Raw genomic sequence first — 17724 nt, forward strand, 5'->3', positions numbered from 1 at the left:
AGCTTTGTTTATATATATTGTTAATATGTACTATTTACTCATATGGTACAATATATTCACAAGCTTTTAAAGTATTTTGATAGATTAAAATGTACATAGTAAAATACTAATTTACAATAATTATAAAGAAAATATTGTTAAATATAATTGTGTGCTATTGTACATTATTTATCATCCATTGTGAAAAAAAGTTTAGTTTTGAAAATATCTTCTAGTAATGTTTATTCTATGATAGAGAACATAGATTTTTATGAGTAAAATGGACTGGAAAAATCATCTTTAATTTTATCTAAGTATTGTTTTGATAAGTAAACCTATGCAAATATCCACTTTTCATGTCTCAGAAAAATCTTGACTTGTTATAATTCACTCCTTATGTTCTGGTATGAAAAGATGAAAAGATAAAAAAAGAATATAACTTTTCATCCAAATATAATAATGGGTCTGAAATACCATTATTCACACTTTCTACTCATGTATCATTTTTTGTTTGTTTGTTTGTTTGACATAAGAAGTTTCTATGTTGCATAGGCTGACCTTGTATACAGCACCTTTCTGTTGCTGTCACTTGGTAGTAATATTCTAGGCTTGCACATCCTTCCCCTTCCCATATGTACCATTCACAACCAGGACACGTTTTATGTGAGAAGACAGCTATCTCAACTTGTTTATATTAACCACATTTTAATTGGAAGGGGAAGTTCAAGTAGGAAAAGATGTGTCTTAAAGACGATATGTGAGAGCTCTGGTGTCTGTATTTTGAGGTTTCCCGGTCACATGAATGATTCTAAGCAGCAGAATATATAAATGCCAATCAAGTAAATCACTCACACACAGCCAATGACTTGCTGAAGAAAGGCTACTCCTGGGAATTGGAATGACCTTACATTGCCAAACCAAAGCAGATTGAAAAGTTTAATGCCATGGACAGATTTTGACAGTGGTAATGGTGCTGGCGTCCTTGGCTTGTTCCTACTCTGGGGAGTTATAACTTTAAAAGCTTTGATTTTTGTTTATCCTGACAAGTTCTTCAAATATATAGCTCTTTGGACCCAATGGCTCTGGCATGCCCCATTTCTCTTCTCTAGATTTGGAATACACCATACAAAGAGAAAAGCATGGGCCTTTTCCTTTAGAACAACATAATTTAAAACTATAATTTTACTTTAGTAAATAAATATGATATATATATAAACAATATAAACTGAAAATGCTGTTATTAATATTACATACAATTTTATACTTTCACATTAATAATTGTTATATCAATATAAAATAAATGATGTAATTCGCATTTAGGGAAAAGTTATTCATTTCATGCACAATGCTGATATTCTGGTCTGAAATGAGTTGTTTCACAGATCTGGACTCTCCTGGGGTATCCCGATGGCAATGATAGGGGGAATGTTATTTCATTAGGTAGATTGCAAAATAGTACAAGAAACAGGTCAGATTTCCACAGTCCTCTCAAGAGCATATGCTCTATCTCTAAGTTTTCATCACCTCCAAAGTTTTCATCATATCCAAAATGATAACATGAATCCATTATTTTTGAGAAACATTCAAGATATAAACCAAAGCAATTGTCTTCACTGTTTTCATTAATGAACTTTACATGACTCTTCTGCGTCTTTTGTTATTAATGAAATTAAAGTTAAGATCAAAAGTACATACTTCACTATAATTATTTTCTGCTGACATATGACTATGGCTAATCCAAAGAAGAGCTTAGTATCTTTCACAAACACCTTGATTTTCTTCACCTCTTTTGCCAGCATTAAATTGAATACAGTCCTCAGTGTTTGTGTAGGGTCACCATTTTCCTCCCCGTGTGTGTAACTGTCACTTATGTAAATGAATATGGAATATATTCTCCTTCTCTACCACTTCTCTGTCTTTCTCAAGTTATTGTGGGACATATGCCAACATGATATTTATCCTATCTAGAATGACTTGTAAAACCATGGCGTGCATGCTTGTATATATGGAGATTGCTCATGTTCCTGTCATTAGCAATATTTTATGGAGTTTTATGTGTTAAGCTACTCAAAGGGGGACACTTGTCTTTAGAACAATGTTTAGCATGCATTAGAATCTAACAAAGGAAGCAGATTACACATTTATGAAATATTAACATGTATCTCTCTTTAGTTTCCTTCACATTATACTAAGACGAAGGGCTAATACTTCATCTTAGTTTGGCACTTGTTTGTGTGGTTTTGATTTTCAGTTTCTTTCCATCCTGTCTGTTCTTGCAGCTTTCACATGTGAACACATACTTGTGTAGAGCATTATTCAAGTACTGATGTGAGTTATGTCATTCACTCTCTGATACATTTTGGATATAAAAATGATGACTCAAATATATTCCTTCAAAGAGTAACCAGGGTAGATAACATGTGCATGGAGCTTACAATACACAAATGAAAAACAAAGAGACAGAGTCTCTCACCTTGAGATAAACATCTTCCTCTGTGACTGCCCCCCTGTCCCCCAGGGACAACTGCAGTTCACTATGGAAGAGGCTGTTTTTTATTTGAATGCGGTGATACTCTTTAGCATGTATTTATTCTCTCTGTTTCTATTTTTCTGATCTTGGTCTATCCAATTCTCTCTCTCTCTCTCTCTCTCTCTCTCTCTCTCTCTCTCTCTCTCTCTCTCTCTCTGTGACTTTTCTACTTGCCTCCTAAGTTTTCTCTTTCTGTGAATGTGAATGCATAGATAGATAGATAGATAGATAGATAGATAGATAGATAGATAGATAGATAGATTGATTGATTGATATATACTTGCATGGATTTTACAAATATACATCCCTTTACACTTCACCCTTCCTTTTCACTTTACCTTCTTTTGTACACATACACACTCACTCACGATGCATAATTTACACTCCATAGTCTGAATACATTCTTGTTCTGCTTCTCTTAAATAGTAAAGAATCAATCATGCTAACCCACTTACAGAGCCCAAGTTCTCCAGTTATACTCTGAAAACCTCCTAAGAGTCTAAAAATGAACAGTCTTATTCATAATGATGACAGCATGCATTTGATTTGCATAGAACCTTTTCAGTCAAACTGTTAAGTGGCCCAGTTAGACCTCTGACTGCAGGAAAGCATACAGAATTGTTGAAAGCCATGACCTTGAAAAGCCTCACAGTCACCTCATTGTGAGAAAAATCACAGTTGAAAGAAAAAATAAGCTATATCTGTGTTACAAATCTAATTACACCCACTATAGAAATTGGTTCTCAGGGCTGAATCTGTGGCTGTCTCATATGGTATGAGGGAAGAAACTCAAAAAAAAAAAGAATGAAAGAAAGAAAAGGAATTGTTGGGGGGATTCAATTCGATGACTAACCTAATGTTAATTCCTTCATAAATAGCATCTCAGTTCTATTCTATTTCATTTCTTACCCTGCTTAGTTATCTTTGTTTTAAGGAATTCAAATTATAAGAAATAAATTTACTTGTTCAATATCATATGTTTAACAAATAGTTATGTTTTGGATTCAACCCAGCAATAGCAAAAACGTATACATTTTCAAAAGATGTTGTAAAAACATCTTTTTCAGAAACCCACTCATTCTTACACTCAGGAATTCTTCTGTTTGTTTTGTCCTATTCTGAAGTGTTAGCTTTTATTTTCTCTTACTATATTTTGTTTCATAATTTATTTTAGGAGCCTGTTTGCTGTCTAACAAGAGTCAGTAAGGGAGTGGATATGTATTAGAGTGGAAATGGGGAGCAACTGGAAAAAATACAGAGAAGGGAAATCATATTCATTATATATTATATGACAAAATATATTTTTCAATAAATTAAAAAGAGCTCATGACTATAAAACAAAACATCTTTTCTATTAAAATATTGTACTTCTTCCAGGTCTCTATGAGAATTCCATTTCTTTGTGAAACAATTCTACCAATTATAAAGTGCAGGTAACTAGGAAACCTACTAAGTTTTATTTGCTATTACCGTCTTTGTTTATTTAAAAAAAAAAAAAACTTATACTTGAGCAAACTCTGAAAGTAAGAAATTTGCCGAAGATTTGCATCCATACAAGGGTCAGAAACTGAATTTCACAAAAACAAAAAATATTTCTGTGTAAGGGCTAAGTATAGCCATGCCTATTTTTCCTCAAAATATTTCATTGAAACAATTGGTATTATGAATAAAAATATCACAAGATCACTCAGTTTTCTGACTTTCTCGGCTTATCAGTTTTCAGGAATTGGGGATTCAATAGTGCAATTGATATTTTTTGTTTGTAAATGATATTTGCCACAGTTAAGTGTCTGTTTAAATAGGAATTGGGAGTGGGGAAGTGTCCCTAGGTTTCAACTTGCAAAGGTTGTTACTCAAAAATTTACTTGTCTTCCAATTCTGCCTATTTCCCTATTACACATTGCCTCTTCTAGTAACAGAACCACAGAGTTTTTGAATCTGATAGTGGTAATTATGTTCTCTGTGATTATCGTGATGCTAATAGTAAAACTATTTTTCTGACTTTCCTTTACATTCATATTTTTCTTGTTTTCCTCATTTTGTTAGTAGCTATGGTTGACTAAAATTTTAATTAAGCTACAGTTGTCAGCAGTTTATTAAGTTTTGGAATGTTTAATTATCTAAGCCAAAAATGTTACTTGGCATATGCTTAAAAATGGGTGCTGTGTGAAGTGTATAAACCTTTGTTCTTTCCAATCTTAGCTGTTCAAATTAGACATGCGTACATGTTATTTGGAAAGGAGCAATTTAAGTATATTTAATTCAAGGACTAGCATGGTCAATTTAACCACATCTTGACAGGGTGTCGGGACTCTGCTTCTATTCCAGGCTTCATGCTTTAAAAAGGCATTGGAATTTAGTAAGAAGCTCCGTGGTTTTGTATATTGGTATCATTATCACTTTCACTGATCTACTAATTCTGACCTACCACATAGGGATCTGTAATGATTAATTGGGTAATGTCCATTAAGTGCCTCTAGCTACTTAGAATAAATGTACTATATGGCTATTAAGCATTGATATTATAAGATATTGCTGTGATGTTGTATCTGACTGACCGCTCTATGATTATAAAGAAAATTATTTCCTGGAATAATGTGAGTGAATACATATTGATTTAAAAATATATCCTCTGGAATATGTTTAGTATCGTGAATGAGCTAAGCAAAGGGCAATAGTCAATGAAGTTGAATGGCATGTTTAATGATGCACACTTGCTACCAGACAATTTTACAGATGTTTTACTCTCACAATTATCTATGTAGTTACTATTTTTCACTCTTTATAACTTTATAAAGCAGCCCAATACACCGAAACTTTAATGATACACCCAAGCTACAGGGACAGCAAAGTTTGGAGCCATAACAAAATCATGTCACAAAATTAATGTTAACCACTCTTTTGTATTGACTTGTCCTATATTTACATTTTTATCTTATTTATTGTTTTGAATAAGAAAGTATACATGATTGGTGATATGTTGCTTCATTTATCTCCTTGAAGACAAACTATGAGATGTTAGTTCAGGAAATTCCTCTTGAAAATAACTGCAAGATGAATTAAGATACAAAGAAAGCAGTGTAAGAATGCTTAGTCTAAATGAAGGCAGTTTCCTTTTGTACAATCAGCCTTTGCTCACTACCTAGTCCTTATAGGCGATGTTTTCAGTTGGATCTTGTACTTAGATGACTCAATTTTTGAAATAAACATAAAATAAAATCAAAACATACTGCATGAACTGTTAGTATGTTCAAATGAAATAGACATATATCAAGTGAGATAATTTGGTTTGTATATAAATGAAAAATTCATCGTAGTAATTTAAATAATAAAATAATTTTTTGCCTCTCAAACCAAAGGGTCAAAGGAGCATAACATTTAAACTATTAATTATTTTTAATTGCCAAATCTGTTTATATGCAGGAGTATGCACATGGAACATATTTGGAAAACAGATAACAATTTGCAGAAGTCAGTTCTTTCATGCCATGTGGGTCCAGGGGATTTAATTCAGTTCATCAATATTTGCTGTGGGATGTCTTTTTTTATGTTGTGAATATATGTTACTCTAATTACATATTTCTGGCCAATGGTGAGGCAGAATAAGATTAGGCGGTATATTCCAACTGGAGAGACTGGGAAGAGAAGGGCAGAGTCAGGAGTCACCAGCAAGACACAGAGGAAGCAAGATGAGGAGGCAGAACTGAAAAAATGTCCCAAGCCAAGCCACGTGGCTAAACACAGATAAGAATTATGGGTTAACTTAAGTGTAAGTGCTAGGCAGTAATAAGCCTGAGCTAATGGCCAAGCAGTTTTAAATAATATTAAGCCTCTGAGTGATTATTTTATAAGCAGCTTCAGGACCACAGGGCCAGGTGAGACTGGAAAAAAACTTAACTATATTTGGCACTCAACAAGGGCCATTGATACACATAGACTTAAGAAAGCTTAAAGATTCTGAACGCACAGAAACAGTGACACACTGCTCTTCCCAGTCTCACAGTCTGATGCCAAGAGCAGCCTGTGAGTTGGAGCTGGCTGCCAGCTGCCTTGAGCTAAGCAGCATGGCAGATTCCTATCTTGGTACACAGAGGTGTCTCCAAGCCATGCAAGCCTGGTGTATTTAGCTTTTCCTAGTACAAAAAAAAAAAAAGTTTTCTGGACTACATGTTGCTGGATGGAGGTATAGACCCACAGACTTAGTGGAAAGCATGGATCCCAGAGCTGGCAGTAAACGTATCACCACCATGTTGAAAAGCTGAAGTGGGCAGAGTCAGCAGCCATGGCTGCTGCATTGGTCCTAGCCAAGCAGCTTAAAAGTTTAAAATCTCTCCTGGTCAGAGAAGGATTATAGATTCACAATAAGACAGATTCATATGGAATAAAACTCTAAACTATTTACAGTGTGTGTAAAAATGTATGTAGGCTTGAAAGAGAGAGAAGAGAAATTTATGCAGTTATATAAAGAAATATAGTTTTAAAAAATAAAGTCTTTAAGGCCGGGCGGTGGTGGTGCATGCCTGTAATCCCAGCACTTGGGAGGCAGAGGCAGGTGGATCTCTGTGAGTTCGAGGCCAGCCTGGTCTACAGATCTAGTCCAGGAAAGGTTCCAAAGCTACAGAGAAACGCTGTCTCGAACCCCCCCCCCAAAAAAAAAAAACTCATACACATAAAAAAAAAGTCTTTAAATTGACATAAAAAAATAATATAAAAGTTAAGGTACATAAAGATGAAAATCACACACAGTGTGTCCATTATATTGTCTTCAGGAGCATTTTTAACTACAGAAAGACATTTGATTGTAAAGGATGCTGAGTTAAACATATATATGTATATGTGTGTGTGTGTGTGTGTGTGTATGTATGTATATGTATGTATGTATAATGTATCTTGACTTCAAAATTTGTGTCTAAGGATACATTGTTTTAGAAAAGAGGTTCTGCTTTTGTTTCCACAGAAAGTGAGAACCTATGGATTACTTCTAGGCTAATATGGTTTGATCAGCCAAGACCCACTGAAAGGTCTCCAGATGATCAAACATCTAGAGCAGCTTCAAAGCAACTGGCTCAGGGAATATAACATCACAAACTATTCTAGTCAGGACTTGACCATAATTCTTAATTTTCTCAGGATATCCATAAGATTGCAGCGCCCCCAAGCATCAGGAAGTAGTATGAGAAGCTACACCCAAATTCTCAAAATATTGTTTATGAATGTTTATTTTATTTAAAGGGGATGAATTATAAATGTAATCCCTTTCTAAAGAAAAACAGGGATATTATAGATAGGATAAAATAGTAGATTATTAAATCTACTTTTAAAGAGCAGCAACTTGCTTAAAATATTTTACATTTTAGTTTATTGATACAAAGTTAAAGTCAATTTTGTAATAATGTATGTATATTCCTACTTCTGTTTAAGGTATTATGTTTATGTAACTTATTTAAAAATTATCACGTATAATTAAGAAATACAGATTAATAATTAGTCATCTATGATAATCAAACTTATACTTATGTTAGTTAAGTTTTCTAGGTATACATAGATACACTTCAATTAGGTAGGTAATCTTCAAACACTTCAAAGACCTACAGAATATGGCATTTAAAATGTTTTAAAAACTTTGACTTTCTGGATATTAAGACATGTCTACTCCAGGCAGCATCAATCTACTTCAGATAAGATGATGGGCATCAAAGAAACTCCATATGGAGTTTGCTTTCTTTATGGCAAAAGTTAGCCATTTGGGCAAGAAACTGCTCTTGCCTGGACTGTTTGACAGCACATTATATAAACTAGACATGCAGGACATATAGGAAGGTAACCATTATACTTTGCAAGACGAGATCGTCCTTCAGATTCCTGCTTCACAGAGGAGATTGCCAGACACAAGGAGAAGTGACTGAAAAACTCTAGGCCTTTAGGCTGAAGATGGATGCCTCAACATTACAGAGGAACTTTGGGTGACTGTCTAGGTTGCCAGCTTTCTCTATGTATTCTGAAAAGAATTTTGGAAATTCCTTGATTGCATTTTCCATTTTCTCAGGTATTATTATTTTCCTTCTCAGGTCTTTGATGTAGTTGAAGACTAGAGATTTATAATTATAATTTTGCTTGGTTCTGATAAAAGCTAAATCAAATAAGAAAACTTAGACTCACAAATATAGGATAGATAAAATATTTTCTTTAAATTTGCCAAACACAAATAGACTAGATATTGTAACTGTAATTCTTGCTTGATAACTGTTCTGTTAAATGCAATTTTACTGGGTTAAAGTTAAAACCTTCCTTTTTGATTAGACGGAAATGGGGAAGTGCTGTAGGATGTCTTTCTATATGCTGTGAATATGTATTTCTCTGATTGGTTGATAAATAAGGCTGTTTGGCCAATGGTGAGGCAGAATAAGGTTAGGTGGTATATCCCAACTGAAGAGACTGGGAAGAGGAAAGGCAGAGTCAGAAGTCACCAGTCAGACACAGAGGAAGCAAGATGACAAGGCAGAACTGAGAAAAGGTATGAAGTCAAGTGGCTAAACATAAATGAGAGTCATGGGTGAATTAAGTGTAAGAGCTAGTCAGAAATAAGCCTGAGCTAATTGCTGAGCAATTATAAATAAGTAATAAATAGTAAGCCTGTGAATGATTATTTTATATAAACAGCTTTGGGACCATGGGGCCAGGAGGGACCAGAGAAAACTATCAACTACAGATATTGGCAACAAAGGTTTTACCAGCTGAGCCATCACACAGCCCAGCAATTTAATTTTTAGTTAAATCTGTTTAGTATGGTCAATTACATATAAATGTGTTTCCCCATATGGGGGTATGTGCAAGTGACTGTAGATTCATAAAGAGGCCAGAGGTTTTTTGGGTCCCTTGGAACAAAAGTGACAAGTGGTTGCGAGCTCTACAACATGGATTCTGGAAACTGGACTTTCATCTTCTCAAAGATCAAATATTATCTCCCCAGGCCTCCAGTAATTCAATATCTAATGCAAAAAAACTCAATCTATCATGATCCATGGAGTCCTCAGTATGGGTCTCTGCCTTCATTTCTCCTTTGCAAGTGACGGAAGCGGCATCACCTCTCTTTATACATGTGAATATCAACAAGCCAAGGGAAGCCTCAGTTTCCATTGCTTCCCATTAAAAACTCTCCTTAAATTCTTCCGATTTCTCAAGGAATAAAACCTAACTGTGTGGATCTTCCTAAAACTAATAGCAAGGGATATAAAATCTCCACAGGTAGCTAAGTTAATCTAGACCCATTCCCTTCATCATGGACTAAGGCTCTGCTTTTCTGAGTTCTATGCTTAATAAATAATTGTTGTTTCCTAAACACAATTAACACCCTCTGAATAAGAAAGAAAAGTAGTATTTACTAAATAGACAACTGTATGGAGTTTGCTATAATTTGTATTATAACTACTATTTTATATGTAATATAATACATATATAATTACAATTAAATATAAATATATTTAAATATATAAGTTTCCATGGCCAAATTAAGGGACTTTTTAGTTCAGCAGATTCTGTGGTACTCCTAAACCATATTTGTTTACCTTGTTTGATAATTACGAAGGTGACCCACAACTAATTTTCAAGTCCAAATACAGATATCAGGTCTATCATCAGACTCAATAACATTCATGTGTAATTACATGAACCTTTAGAAATCAAATTAACATATATGTTAAATATATCCATAAACCAAACACCACCTAACTTGCATGACCAGTTATAGATTTTATTTCCTTTTCAACTTTACATTCAAGTTTGATTTTCATTGTAACGGTTTTTATGCACTGTGTATATGTACTCATATATTACAAACATACGTATGTGCCCAAGTTGGAGTAGACTAGGAACTTTTATGACTAACCTCCTCCTATAGGTGTAACAAACATTTCAAAGCATTACCCTGTTCTATTTTACAACACTGGTTAATGTTCTCCTTCTATGAGATGGTAAGATGTAATTTGCACTATTTTTATTACAGTGTGAAATCTGTTATGTGCTCTAGTTATTTGTGTAATTATATTGTTCCTTCTACTCTACTAAGATAATAAAGGCACAGCTAACATTTACATAATGTATAATTTTGCAGTATTTTCTATGGTCCAATAATTCCAGGAATTTCATTCAAAACATTTGGATAACTCTCAACTAAACAAAATTGTTGAGTTTATTAAAGTTAGCATGTAACATGACACTCAAAGTGGAATGAGTAGTATATGCCTTGGTACCCATAAATGTTTACAGTATCACTATGTATTGATTTCTTAGCAGAACTGGCATTTGGAGACATATATTAAAATTTAATTAGCATTATGAGTTATAACTCACAAAATAACTTCAAAATATATTGTTATTTTAACTTAACATTATACTGAGTATAGGTAGATTGAGAATTGGTAACAGCCACATTCTTTAGAGAAGGGTAATCATAGTAAAGTTTAGCACATATCTTTCTTTGCAAATTTAAATAAAATGAAATGAAATTGTAACTAAATATTGTGCTGCCCTCACTACAATTTTCTAAATACATGCTTCTATCTCTATTGGCATTTGGTTTTCCTTTAATATTTGGAAGATTACACTGTGCCTTGTAAATACTTTTAAAATGTTTATGTCACCTTTTATATAGTTTAAAAGTAAATAGCAAGTAAAAAGCAAGAAAAATGTAGGGAACAATTATGACAGTGTGGATATATGTTGTACAATATTGATATGGAAAACTTGTTTTTATGTTATTAGTTGAATATCTCATGGCATATCTAATAACTTGTCCAAAATGCAATTAATTATATTTTATTTTCTGTCAAAATTATGTATCTAGAATTTAGTGAGAGATCAGGTGTAAATCATGATTTGAGAAATTGATTCTGACAGAGCTCTAGGTAAGAAATGGGATGACTAATCCCAACCATAATGAATATAAATGGAGCTTTACCTGACTTATTAAGTGAACCACAGGAATTAGTCAATACCATTTGTCTTGAGGACAAGTAGAGACTGAGCCAATGTACATGAGAAAAGGCTTTATTAATGTAGATGTGCAATTAGCAAATACCCTATACAAAAATGGTCATGAATGATTAAAAATATTAAAATTATTTTATATGTATATACAGAAACACACGTGTACACAAGGTATTAATCTACTTGTGAAGATATGAAGATATGGGTTTTGATCTCATAATTCATAACTCCTAAATTTTGATTTATTCTTTTTTAAGACTATGAGACACTGAATGAGTAACAAATCAAAGTTCTGAGAGCTTCATTGAGGTCCTTTATTAGTGCCCCCCTCAACATAAACAGGGATTTTAAAATGCAATGCATGTTTTTAACCCAGATATACATTGAAAGTTGGACCAAAATATTATTTAAAATCTATATTAAGTCCATAGTCATTTAGTTCCTCCAAAAGTGTTTATATCTCAGTCATTAAGACATTTTACCTAATAAGGGGGAATGAAAAGTCTTATGATAGTTCTATGAAATATATCAATGTTTTATTTATTTTTTTAGGCTGAGTAAACTCTCTGATTATTGAAGTTTAGGTAAAAAAAATTAATATGTGTTACCTTCTCATTTAACATCACAAATTTAGTAAATGAAATTTATAGCTAAATGTTCCTATACAAATTCATATTAAAAGTGGAAATTAGTACAAAACCATTTGGGAAAACTAAAAATTTGCTCACACAGTAGAAAAAGTAAATGATAATACACATTGAGGACACACAGTTTAATTAGGATGGTCCTAAACAGAGGATTTTAGAAGTGTGATATATGAAGGTAGTCACCATAAGTGAAATTGTCAATGACAGACTGCAATTTAGGTTTACTCTCTCAGTGTATCTGAAATTTTCTTTTAAAACAATTAAAGGTAGCTTTGGTTTCATCATTTAGCAGTTAGTGCTGAAATGTTGGATCTCAGATGCTGAGGGTACAATCATAGAGGGAACTTACTCTGTAAGACTGATGCAAAAGTAACAAGCCACTCTCCCATAAAAGCACCAACTAATCTATAAACATAATGGAAGCAGGGAATGATTCTTCTTTTCTTCCCTCTAAAATCCTTACTTAGTTTTCCTTCTTACCTTTCCCAACATCCAATGAGTGCTTATATATGACAAATATATAATTAATTATAAGCTAGCTTAAACAGCTCTTCATAATCTTTACCACAATAATAAAATAAGACTGAGAATGTAGCTCATTAGTAGATCACTTGCTTAGCATATATCAATCCCTGGATTTGACTTCCAGGACCTAGGGAGAGGACAATGGGGATAGGAGGTTAGATTAAAATAGTAAATGCCACCACCCCCACTGAAAATAAGCGTTTGGGCCACTTTTGCCACGACTGTGAATAATATATGGCTGACTTGAAGGAGTGTGGATTTACTTTGGCTTGTATTTTCAGCTAAGTAGGATGGGGGATGGTGTGGTGGCTAAGGTAGTTTATTCTGTGACAGCAGAAGCCTGTGACTGAACTTTCCCACATCTTGGTAGATCTGGAAGAAGAAAACTTTTACCAAAGGCAAGCAAAGCCTATGATCCTTAGAGGCCTAATTCCAATGGCATGTTTCTGAGCGCCCTCCCTAGTACTTCAGTGGTTTTTATAAATTATAGAAAGAGTGATGCCAGTTGGGACCATGTGTCAAAACACATGAGCATTTAGTGGACATTTCACATTCAGGGCAAGTGAAGTGATGTGACTCTGGCATACTCTCCACTGGTGACATCCTGCGCTCCTATGCGTTCACTGGACTCTTCAGGGAAACAAGAATGCTTGCCCTACACTGAACAGCAGAGGTTACTTTCATTCCTGTAACATGAGTTGATCATCCTTTTATGTATGCAGAATGATAATCTCTTTAGATTTTCACGTCTTATTTTTATTTATATTTCAGCTTAGAGCTGAACCATAAGCCAGGACAAGCTCCTACAGATGATAATATCCAGTGTAGCCTCAGCTGAAATGTTGAGGGTATCCCGGGACACCCCCAATTTAATTATTGCCGTGTTCACAAAAGCTTTTCTTTGGTTATTATGAATAATGTATGATTAGCAATGTGGCTACATTCTTCTTACAAAGGTTAATAATTATCCTCAAGTGATAAATACTTATGAGAAGGATGCTAATACTTTCCATAAAATTATTTTTCATTATCTATGTTTTCTAACTTCAAAGATATTTATCTGTTATAAAAATTAATGTCTCTTTGTATGTTAGACATCTTATTCTTCTATCATTTTATGCCATTATAGTAAGTAGATTCTGAAATGACTGGATAAACAATAAAATAATGTGTACTACCCAGTTTTCACCATGAAAGATTGAACCAATTTAAAGATATAGTACACAGTAGTAACACACACACACACACACACACACACACACACACACACTGCAAAATCTAGGTATTTTCCATTGCTTTAACTTGAAAACTTCAGTGAGTGACACATGACTAACATTGTATCTGGGTTGTATTGTACTCAATACAGTATTAATACAAACTTGAGAATAATGAATTATTTTCATTTTAATGCATAAATACCTTTTCAAATTTGATTTGTATGTGTATAATATTTTAATAATAACAAGTATATTAAAAATTGGCATTTGCTAATAACATTAATAATCTAACAACCAAAAGTCAGTCTTTGACATGGCTTAAGCAGCTAACAATTCAAATGAAACCAAGTTCAAATTCAGAGACATAAACTTGAAGTTCAGGGTTTGATTAAAATTATTTTTGTATAATTGTATCATAAATGTTTAGAATTTATATCAGCAAACCATAGACAATAAATCAATGACAGCAATGGGAACCCCTAATGAAATAGCATCACACATTCATGCATATTTTTTCAAATGAGTAGTATTAACCTTTCTGTGAATATCTATTCATGGTTTTTCCTTCCTTAAAGAAAGTAAATATGGAGAAACAATTAAGTTTATTGTAATTATGTGTTTTGCTCTCACATAAAGGTTAATGACATGCTACAGAAAATTTTTGTGGAGGCAGTTAAATTGTCTTTACACAGTTTTTTTTTAAGATTTATGCTATAATAGGAAACATCAAAAACTTTTTTAGATTTTTGTCTTAAATATAATTAAAATTAAATATAAACTATGATACATTTCTCATTATCTTAAAGTTAGATGATTAATTCAATGTTTAAGAAGTTAATTATTACAATGCAAATTGTTACTTGTCTAAACATTATGTATAAACTTTTAAAGATTGTTATTTAGTTAAAAGTTTAATTAAAGCCAAAAAGATGATGGTTTATATACTTATCTTCTGTGGTCTAGATATTTCTAAAATGTTTAATTTGATTATTTTAGTATTTCTACTAGATAAAACTGAAAAGTGCTATATAATTGGATAAGGGCATTAGAAAAAAATCAAATTTATGTAACAATAAAAATTTCTATTAACATGGCATATAAATTCCTATCTGTTAGAATCTTAGGGAGATGTTCAATGCAAATTTTATGGACCCCATCTTATAAATTTAGAAGCATTGTTTCACTAAGCAAATACAGTGTGCAGGTATTACTGCTCATAAGAGGCAACTATCACAAGGAAACCGAAGTGGCAAGTTCAACATGGACAGATGATCTCGGGCTGTGATATGGGAAGTTCCGTCTTAAAGACGAGTCCAATTCAGAGATAATAAAACATTGAATAAAGACTTCATTTACTAGACAGCTTTGAAGTTCGCATTAATTTCCCTTTGGCATTCTTTCCCCTACACACATGAATGACATCATAGACGACACAGGTAGTAAATAGCCCTATTATGAATGCCCAACCTGCAACCTTTGTCCTCCTGAGTCACAAAGAGTGGCTCACTGTTCTCAGCACTTTTAACATGACCTTCAAATGTCTACATTTTCTTCTTATGAAACTGGATTGATGCATGGAGAAATGCCTCACCACTCTTCCTGGGTAGGGGGTTGCGCTTTTGTGACTGATTAAATCTTTTTCTTAAGTAAGATAATCACTGTATGAAACTTTGCAATACTATTGAAAATGTTACAATTTTTGAATTGGATTCTCTTTAAGATATAACTAGTGTCACCAAATTTCCAACGACTTTCTGTTTGGTAGCTGATTGTCTTGCCTATATAGTGCCACATTTGCAACATATAAAGATAGAACAGTTATGAAAACAGATCTATACCCCACACCCCCAAATATAGAAGCTGAAAGCCGTGGCAGATATAATCTTTGTGATAGAGACTAGAGAAGCATGAGAAAAATATTGACTTATTTTTATGTTTTGTCTTTATATCTGAAACTTGGCTAGTCTGCAAAGTAACTAGAGAGGGTCCAGTGAAGGACAAATCAAGAAAATTTCCACCTAAAAAGACACATACTTGTACCTGGTCTTCCAACTACTAAGGAAGTGACATGAGCCAAGGAATTCAATGTTTCAATTTGTTTGTCAGTACTAAGTAGGCAACCATGACAAATCTTAAGGTTGCATGGAAGGAAAAATAATATATTTAAATAATTAGTGCATCACATCTGAGTAGGGGCTCATAACATCCCTTTAGTTCTTGACTGATTAGTACATGAGAAGAAAATAGTAAAATGGATTCAAAAAGTTGGACCTGTTTTGAAAACCAGTGTTTCCCTACCAAATACTTGTCACTTGGCTGTCACTAAAAACATTTACAATAACACAATTCAACTGAGCTGACTTTCAAGGCTATGTGACTTCAGTACAGCATGCATGCCTTGCCTAGGGCTCATTCTTCATCCCCCCCCCCTCAATAACTTCAGCAAGACTTTTTCCTTGGGTATCAGTCTCCAATCTCAGTAGTTGTTCAACTTGTTGCCAAAAGCAAGTAGAGACTAACTACTTTTTTTTATGAATTTGCACAATGATGAACAGAGATCTGAAATAAAGAAAGAAAGCATGGAATAGAAAAACAGGAAATATACTCCTTTTGATTATGAATTTTTTCACTGGGGTCTCTGGTACAGTTACTATCTTAAGAAGAACAAGAATGAAGTTAAGGGAACTGTAAGATGACCTGTGAAGCTCTAAGATGTGTAAGGAAGTGAAATATGGTTATATCATCACACACACTGTATACTCCTCATTTGCCACTTCTCAATACTGAAAGCATGACTACCTTGAAGTTTTTTCTTAAAATCTAGTCTAATTAGCAAAATCCCTACTATATAATTGGAACATAAATTTATTATAGCTGTGTTAGAAATTCTCAAGATATTTACCTGGATACTTCCTCTTACTTCCTATTCTTCAGACATAAGACACTCTATTTGCTTACATTCAAAAATAAACTCAATTTGTGTTTTTAAATTTCATGTTTGCTATATTTAAATGATTTTCCCTCCCTCCTCCAACTTCTCCCATGTAATATTTCCTTTTACTCACTACATTTCTAATTCATGGTCTCCTTTTTATCATTATTTTTATATAGAGGTAATAACAGACAGTAGCATTTTCTACCCATATGCATCTGTTTGTAAATTTTATTATTTTTGCTTTGTTTTACACAAAAGATTAATCCTGAGGCTGAATGTGTTCTACAACTGAGCTGCACTTATGAACTGATATTTGGATAATCTAATATCATTAATGGAAAATAATGTTGCTTGTTCTGAAGTAATTTTGAAGGACTTTACAGCAAATACAAAATCATAGTCAAATTTGACTCTTATATTATTCCCAGAACAAATTGTTGTGACACTTTATTTGATTCTAAATAACCTAATAGGAATTCACTGGGGCTCACCCCAGGAAATTTTCCCTCCTTAAGTGTCTTTGAGTGGGATCTTTATGGTAACATACCTTCCATTATTACAAATTCTAATTTTATACTAACTTCTAGGAATCACAGCATAAAATCTAAAAGAAAAACAAAATTGCCTATTACAAAGATAGCTTTAAATGTACAGATGTATAAATTATTAAAAGTTGGTATTATTTTCATATAGTAAACTCTCCAAGTGAAATTTAATATTGATATCTTTTGACTTCATCCTGGTGGCATGATATTATAAAGGAATTCTAAAGTTTATATCCAAATGTACATTTATCTTTTGTTGTTTTCTTGTGTATAAACTTTTAAAAACTTTTTAAAATAGATATTTTATGGAAAAACATGACAGAATTTCCCCAGGTGTGACTTATATCATGATATATAGACA

General features: G+C 33.1%; 1 protein-coding gene and 1 pseudogene across 3 annotated transcripts in view; one reads left to right on the plus strand and one right to left on the minus strand.

Annotated features, from left to right (window-relative positions):
• The window catches only part of Cdh12 (cadherin 12), a 993285-nt gene that overhangs the window by 363219 nt on the left and 612342 nt on the right, over positions 1-17724 (minus strand). The gene's annotated exons all lie outside the window — the stretch shown is intronic.
• The window catches only part of LOC121822972 (pirin pseudogene), a 39950-nt pseudogene that overhangs the window by 1299 nt on the left and 20927 nt on the right, over positions 1-17724 (plus strand).

Source organism: Peromyscus maniculatus, chromosome 15 (assembly GCF_049852395.1).
Source record: "Peromyscus maniculatus bairdii isolate BWxNUB_F1_BW_parent chromosome 15, HU_Pman_BW_mat_3.1, whole genome shotgun sequence".
NCBI lineage: Eukaryota > Metazoa > Chordata > Mammalia > Rodentia > Cricetidae > Peromyscus > Peromyscus maniculatus.